Raw genomic sequence first — 8,482 nt, 5'->3', positions numbered from 1 at the left:
ATTTCCTCAGATGATTAGATCAACGGCTGTGCCTGATTTCGGTTAGAAAAAAGCGTTGATTTCTTCAAACTAAGTCAGTGATAGTTTTCCTTCTATCTGGTTTAATCAGGTGAAGGATAGTTTAGTCTCTTGACCCCGTTAGAAGATTTGTTAAGAAAATCAAAAAGGTAGAATCGTCCCCGTTTTTCGGGCAAGGGAAATTTTTCTGGTTTCGGTTTCGGAATAACCACCAAATTAGTCTCGTGTCCGGACATTCAAGGGCGAGGCCCCGAGCAGGAAACCTTGCCCCGTGCAAGAGGAAGCTACTTCTACTGCTAGTAACTAGGAATCCGATGCACGGAGGGGGCAGAGCGATCTCACATCTGGTATCAGAGCGCTGTTGTAAACTTATGAAGCAAAAATTGCCTAAAATTTTAAAGTAAATCTGGGAACTAATGTTTTCACTTGTTAAGATTATGTTTGAAATGAACTTCATAAATTGAACTGGATTTTTAGATGGATATCCCAAATCTGTCTAGCATTCCTGGACTCTCCCAGAGTCAGGATATGATCGCCTTTGCCTTTGAAAATCTCATCAACTTCCGCTATAACCCGAGAAAGCAGAGTGAGAGACTCACTCGTCACTTTGAGGATCTATACTTTCCTGATCCAGTAGAGCGACGTCATTATATGTGGTTCTCTGGAGGGCAAAGTATTAACGTCAATAGCAATCAACGACAGAGACTTAGACAGAATATCTCGCTAGCCATGATCTTGATAAGGCTAGGAGTTGTTCATTATGTACAACTCTATAATCACTCACTCCGAAATTTTAGAATTTCTTGCCGTATTTTTAGACTTCTTAGCCACTTTATTCCTAGGAGAAGAATTATAGCACCATTATCAGTGATGAATCGTGTATATCATAGCATGTCTCCATCGCAGTATCGCCTTTTTATGCGTACGCGATTGAGCGGTGACTTTTGGAGCCGAGACGCTCGATGTATATATCAAAAACTTTTGATAATAAATGATGTTTTGCAAAAGATTCCAAATTATTTTCGTGGTTGTGAATATTGGTTAATAAAATTATCAGAGTGAATCTTGTTTTCAAGAATTATGATGGAATATTTATTTGTTTAAGAAATAAATCTCAAAAATTAAATAGTCATAAATCTATTGACAAAGTTAAGTTGACAAAAATATTGTTTTGACAGAATCATGAGGCGCGCGGTCCGTGCTAGGCAGCCGGATCCTCTTACCAACGATGATGAAGAGTTAGATCTGGACGTTCGTAAAGCCTTGCATCGATCCCAACCTGGTCCCTTCAAGGGTGAAGGGGAACAATTAGGAGAAGTAGTGGAAAAATGGATCGAGGCAATGGAAGAGTATTTTGATGTAACCAGTTATAATGAGAAGAGCAAGATGGCTCTCGCTAGATTGAAAATTGTAGAAACGGCCAGGGTCACATGGAGGAACCATCGCGAGACAAACCATCTCGACCAAAATACCCAGACCTGGTCAGATCTTAAAGCTTACCTCAGGAAGAGGTTCTTTCCTCCGGGCTTCCTAGAAACCAAAATGAATGAGTTCTTGGAACTAAAGCAAGATAGCCGGACGATTGAAGAATACCATCAAGCATTTGCCCTTCTTCTCAAATATTCTCCACTTTTGGATGAAGAGCAGCTGCTGATGGCCAGATTCATTCGAGGGATGAACGAGCCATTGGACACTTTAGTGAAAAATGCCAAACCAGTCTCAATGGCAGAAGCTGTCAAAATGGCAGAGAACTTTGCCAAAGCATTTGTTGTTAAGGTTTCGTCGAAGCCTGCACCCTTAAACTTTAAAAGGTTCCAAACCCCGGAAAGTGCTTCAAACTTTCCACCCCCAAAGAGGCAGCAAGGCCCTAATTAGAATCAAGATGCTGGGAGATTCAGAAGTGAAGGAAGACCCTTCCCTCAGAACACTTTCTCAGGAGCCCCACCTCTTTCAAGGATTCAGAGGGATGAGCTTAGAAGTGAGAACATGTGTTTTGGGTGTCACGGTTTCAGTGACTAGCTTAAAGACTGCTCGACTCTTGCCATGTCAAGAGGACAGGGAAGTCTAGGACCCAGAGTGCAGAGACCAGCCCCTTCGTATCAATCAAATCTGGGTCCGTCTCGCTAAAATCAGGGAAATCCCAGGAGGACTCTAGCTCAACCATCTGCCTTTGTTCAGAGTAATCTTAGAACTCCCTCCCAGAACTAGGGTAACCAAAGAGAAAGAGTTCCGCCCCAATCTATAGCAACCAGAGCAGTTACGATAGCAGAAGTAGTGGAAGAGGAAAGAGGTCAGATTTATGCTGCGATTAAAAACCAAGGGCCAAATCGTCAATTCTCTGTCATCCATGCTCCAGCTGAGTAAAAGGGTAAGCCATTGTAGCTTTTGATTGATTCAGGTAGTACTCATTCATTTATTTTCCCAGGATGCTTGCGTAAGCTAGTCTTAGAATAGAAATCAGGGAAACCTATGCAAGTTGAATTGGCCAGTGGGAAGATTATTCTCACTCACCATGAGACAGGTCGTATTCAGTTTAATCCAGATGGGAATGTAACTGACTGCCAGTTCAGAGTCTTACCTTTGGGAGTTTTCGACGGAATCCTTGGAATGGATTGGCTCCACAAAAATCAAGCTGACATTCACTGTCACAATGGAACCATTTCCTTCCGTGACCTTCACAGGAACAAAGTTCAAGGAACTGGAATTTTCGGATCCCCAGATCTGCAATTAGTAAAGCTTTTAGGTTACTGAAAGGACTTAGAAAGAAGCAGCTCATTTATGTTGTCAAAATGAATCCGGTAGACACAAAGTTAAAGGCTAAAGAACCAGAATGGTTAAGTGAGTATGATGATTTATTCCCAGCAGAGCTAAGTGAGATGCCTCCGATTCGAGGAGTAGATCATGAGATAGAATTAACCCCGAGCTCAGCCAATAGCCCAGCGCACATACAAAATGCCAGTCCCTAAAGCCATTGAACTCAAGGAATAGCTTAAGCAGCTGTTAGAACAAGGGTTTGTAAGACCCAGTGTTTCACCTTGGGAAGCGCCAGTTCTCTTTCAGAAAAAGAAGGATGGAATGTTAAGACTCTGTGTGGATTACAAAGGTCTCAATCATCAGCAATAAGTATCCTATCCCCAGAATTGATGAGCTTCTAGACAGGCTAAATGGAGCCTAGATCTTCACAAAGATAGATCTCAAATCAGGGTATTACCAGATTAGGATTAATGATCAAGATATCCTGAAGACAGCCAAATTTCTCTCTACCCTTTGAGGTAGTAAAACTGATGCCAGTGGTTTTACCCTAGGAGGTGCGCTCATGTAGTGGCCTATGAATCCCAAAAACTCAGAAAGCATGAGAGAAATTATGATGTCCACGATCTCGAGCTACTTTCAGTAGTCTATGTCCCCTGAAGTTGTGGACATTACCTACTGGGTCAAAGATTCACTTTGATGTGACAGATCATCAGAGCTTAAAGTGGATCTTCACTCAGAAGGATCTCAACATGCACCAAAGAAGGTGTATGCAGACCCTGCAGGAATTTGATTTTGAAATCAAGTACCGCCGGTAGTAGATGCCCTCCAGTAGAAAAGCCTCCTTGCTTGCAATCACAGTGCTGTCAAATCCATTGATTAATGAAGCAAGAGAGAAGATCATGTAAGATAGATTCTTTGGCCCTATTGCTACCTTACTTATGTAGGAAAGCAAAACTCCTCAGGAGTTGAACCGAGTTCAAGGATACAGCTTGGATGAAAGAATTATGTATTATAATAGCAGGCTATGCAATCCCAATGATGAGGGGACTAAGGGTCAAATTACCCATGATAGCCTTATAGTAGGATGTCCAGGTTTCATCAAGACCTACATGTCTGTAAAGAAAAGCTTCTTTTGGCCTGGACTAAAAAAGGATGTACTTAATCATGTACGTCAATGCCTGATAGGTCAGAAAGTCAAAGCCAACAAAGTGAAAAATCCTGGGAAGTTACATCCATTAGACATCCCCCAGATGAAGTGGGAATGTATCAATATGGATTTTATTACTGGACTATCTTCAGTGCAATCAGGTTACAACTCCATCTTCGTGGTAGTTGTTGACAGACTAACCAAAGTTGCCCATTTGATTCCAGTAAAAGTGTAAGATTCTTCCCCCCTAGCTTTTGAGGTGTATAGGTGTAAGAACCTCCCCTTCTGATATTGTAATTATTCCCCCCTCCGAAATAAAAGAAAGATTTTGTTTTATCCTGTTTTGACCTAGACAGAGAAAATGTCTAGAGGAGGAGGTAGTCCAAAATTGAGATATTTTTGGATATAAAAATCCTCCTAGTGTCCAAAATGGTTTCCCCTGAAATAGAAATTCAAAAAGAACTTTCCAATGTCTAATTGGAATTAATTAGAAATGGGTATAAAGGACCTTAGCCTAAGGGTCTAGATTTTCAAAAAATTTTGGATTATGGTCCAATTAAGGTTTCTATGGGCCAATAGGATCAATCCAAGTGTTGGGAGAGATAAATCCAATTTATAAAAGAAAAATATCCAAAAATGAGTTAATGCCCACCTAAGATGAAGAGTTGACTGAGTACAAGGTTTATTAGTAAAAAACTATGAGTATTACTAAAAAAATGAGATATTTTGGGTATAATGATTCATTTTTGACACATGTGTAAGGAAAAGGGGGCCCTTCAAGGAGGCGCCTATTTCACATGTGTGGTGAAATTTGAAACTCAAAAATATTGTGATATTTTTATCTCTCCTCTCTCTTGGATCAAACCAAATCAAAAGGGAACCAAACTAGGTTCAAATCTTGTCCAAATTCAACCAAATTGAACCTAGAAAATTTTAGAAATTAGTTGGACTTGGTTAGAGGCCTCCCTCACCTATAAATAGATCCTTAGCCCTTTGTAAAAAAATATGAGAACTATACTATGCCAATATTATACTGAAATAATGATATTTTCTATTATCCTCGAAAAACCTCTATAAAATTGAAGAGATTGGAGCTTCTCTCTCTCTTCAATCTTCCTTGATGACTCCTACAACATACCAAACCAATTGATTAGTTGGGGGCCTCTATTTTGATCAAAGAATCAAGTAAATTAGAAGGTAAAATGTGGATTATTATCTTTTTCTTATTAAAACTCCAAATGCTTCTCTTCTCAACCCCTCTCAAGCTTGAGAAGCTTTAATTTGAATGACTTTTTATTACTATTGAAGTTCTTTCATGAATTGTAATAAAGAAACACATAAATTTCCATTTATGCTTAATTTTAATGGTTTTTAAGCATTTCTCTCTCTCTCTCCCCCCCAGAGAAAGGTCATTCCTATGACCTATTCTCAATCCAAATGAAGCTTCTCATGAAGCATTTCTCTAATCCAAAAGTAATTTCTATGCTTGTCTAATTGAGGCCAAAATAATGGCTTTTTAATGCTTTTATGATATTTATTTCATAGAGAAATTATGAATCAATCCATAATTGGATAATGATCCAATTAGTGGTCATTCTAATCATATCAATAATATTAAACTTCATTCTTTCAATTAAATTGAGAATTATCAGTAATAGCAGTGGAGCTATGGCAAAATTTTTGTAAAATAAACACATAAAACATTTTCATTCATAATATGAAAAGAGGACTTCCTACCATATTCTAAGAATTATCATCCTAGATTAATTGAATGATTCTCATTGAAATCATGGAGAAATTGATTTTTATGTTTATGCTTAATTAATAAATTAGAAAAAAGAGGAATTCTAGTAATTTATTTTTATGTTAAAAGAGTAATCGCCATGATAATGGAAATCCATGTATTCCAAAAATTTAAGAGAAAAAATTGGAATACTAATATAATGTATATTTTATGTAAAAATTAAAGAAAGATTTTAGTTAAATTTATCTTTTTGCATAGATAAATTTATATGATGAAAGAGGAATTCCCACCATATTGGAATTGAAATAATTAAATAAGGAAAGTGTAATTCCTAGTATAAAGGAATTAACGAAGATTTTTATTTAATTTTCAAGAGAAAATTTAGTTAAATTTATCTTTTTGCATAGATAAGTTTAAATGATAAAATAGGAATTCCCACTACATTTGGAATTCCAACAATTGGATGGGAAAAGAGAAATTCCTATCACATTGGAATTATTAGAATTTATTTATTTATGAGAAATAATTAAATGTTAAAAGAGGAATTCCTATTACATTTGGAATTCCATCATTTGCATGGGAAAAGAGAAATTCCTAGTATATTGGAATTATGGGATAATTTATTTAAATTCAAAGATGAATTTTTAGATAAATTTATTTATTTATGAGAAATATTTAAATATCAAAAGAGGAATTCTTATGACATTTGGAATTCCATCATTTAGACGGACAAAGAGAAATTTCTAGCATATTGAAATAATGGATATTTTAATTTAGATAAATTTATTTTATGAGAAATAATTGATGAGAAAAGAGGAATTCCCATGACATTGGAATGTAAATAATTAAATGCAAAAAGAGGAATTCCCATGGTAATTGGGATCCAAGAAATTAAATGGGAAGAAGAGGAATTTTTAGTATAATTTGATTTGTGATTATTTACCAAAAGTAAAAATATGGGTAGAATTGATTTCTACAAATCCCATGAATTCTTTTATTCAAAAGAAGAATATTGAATATAATTCAATTGAGGAATTGAGAGGGAATATGGAAATAGTTGTCAGAAAAAGAATCTTTAATTAGGCCAAGCATTGGTAGAAATTTAGAAAAAGTCCTATTATTGGTATCAATCTAGAAAAAGCTATTAAATGGGAATAGCATGTGATTGGATGTGGATATGGATGTGGATGTATGTGGATATAGATGTAGATGTATGGATGTCGATGTGTATGTGGATATGGATGTAGATGTATGGATGTGGATGAGTATGTGGAAGAATGAATGTAGATGTGTATGTGGAAGAATGAATGTGGATGTGCATGTGGAAGAATGGATGTGGATGTATGAATGCGGATGTGTATGTGAAGAATGGATGTGTATGTGAAGAATGGATGTGGATGTGAATGTGTACGTGGAAGAGTGGATATGGATGTGTATGTGGAAGTATGAATGTGGATGTGAATGTGGAAGAATGAATGAGGATGTGTATGTGAAATGATGTGATGTCGATGTGAGTGAATGGATGAGATGTAATGTGATGTGAATCGGGATGAGAATGAATGAGATGTGATGTCATGTGAATGAGCATGTGAATGAATGATATGGGATGTGAATGAATGATATGGGATGGAATGGATGATATGTGATGTGAATGAATCTGATGTGATGAGATGGAAAATGATGTGATTGGATGAGAATGGGTACACATATGAATTGGACGTGGATTAAGTAATATGGATTGATGTGAAACAATGTGAAAAGACGAGAGTTCATTATAGAAACTGTATTTGTGACCTATTTTGTAAATGACTGTTTTATGTCAAGAATGCTAGGGAAGCATTTTGACCGTCTTGTGAATAAGGTCGTGGAGATCTAACTGATAAAGTTGCAACAGCTGAGATGGAGAGTCAATGGAGGACGTCTCCCGTAGTAGCAAGGTCGGCCGAGGTCTTGGTGACCAGCCTCAGTTCGATTTAAATGGTGAGCTTTCAGTACGGTGGATAAGGGACCAAGGAAGCGGCCTACGAGTGAAGCGCTAGGTGACCTGCGAAGGATCCTAGAGGGTGCTGACCATACGGTGCTCGGGCTTTGGATCGCCGAAGATACCCACACGTGCGTCGTGGAAGATATTGGAACAAGGAGTAAGAGTTGTTTTCTGAAACCGGGCATGGATCTGGTTGATTAACCTTATTGGCCTCAACGGATGAGTCCATGGCTCTTTTATATGGATCTGTTGGTTGATCTTGCTGATCTTCAACGGAGATTCCATCTTGAATTTTTTATAAGTGAATATATTGCCGGGTACTATGAGCTAGGAACTATCGAAAAGGCCCCTGATGAGTGGATAGGTGGTGAGCGTTCTGGTTGCCAATGATGCCATAGATACTCCAATCAAGGAATGATTGGAAATTAAGATTTAACCGGATATTTTGGAGGATTGTGATGATTAGTGATACTATGGCTTCATTAAATGATTATTTTAAAGATAGCTAAATCTGTGAAGAAAGCAATTTCATATTGGGTGTGTAAGTGGTGTGACTAGCTTTAAGTTTGCATGAACATCCGGCTAGGGGGCCTAGGAACTCTTTTCCCTGGTACTCGGGACAAATACTAACCAAATTCTTAATTGGATCCCATCACTACAGTGGTTGGCTGGATGGGGTTAGGCTGGACTGATGGATCCGTAAAATGAGACTCAATTTTTGTTGTAATATGCTAGATGAAGTAAATCCCGGATAGTAATTGTTCTATGGAAAAAGGAATCAACGGCTATGCCTCTCGATGGGGAAAAAAGCATTGATCTCTATGATCCAAGTGCA

This window comes from Cibotium barometz, chromosome 13 (genome assembly GCF_041138505.1).
Source record: "Cibotium barometz isolate CiBa-2024 chromosome 13, ASM4113850v1, whole genome shotgun sequence".
In the NCBI taxonomy this organism is placed as follows: domain Eukaryota; kingdom Viridiplantae; phylum Streptophyta; class Polypodiopsida; order Cyatheales; family Cibotiaceae; genus Cibotium; species Cibotium barometz.
Note: the sequence above shows the minus strand (reverse complement) of the source record.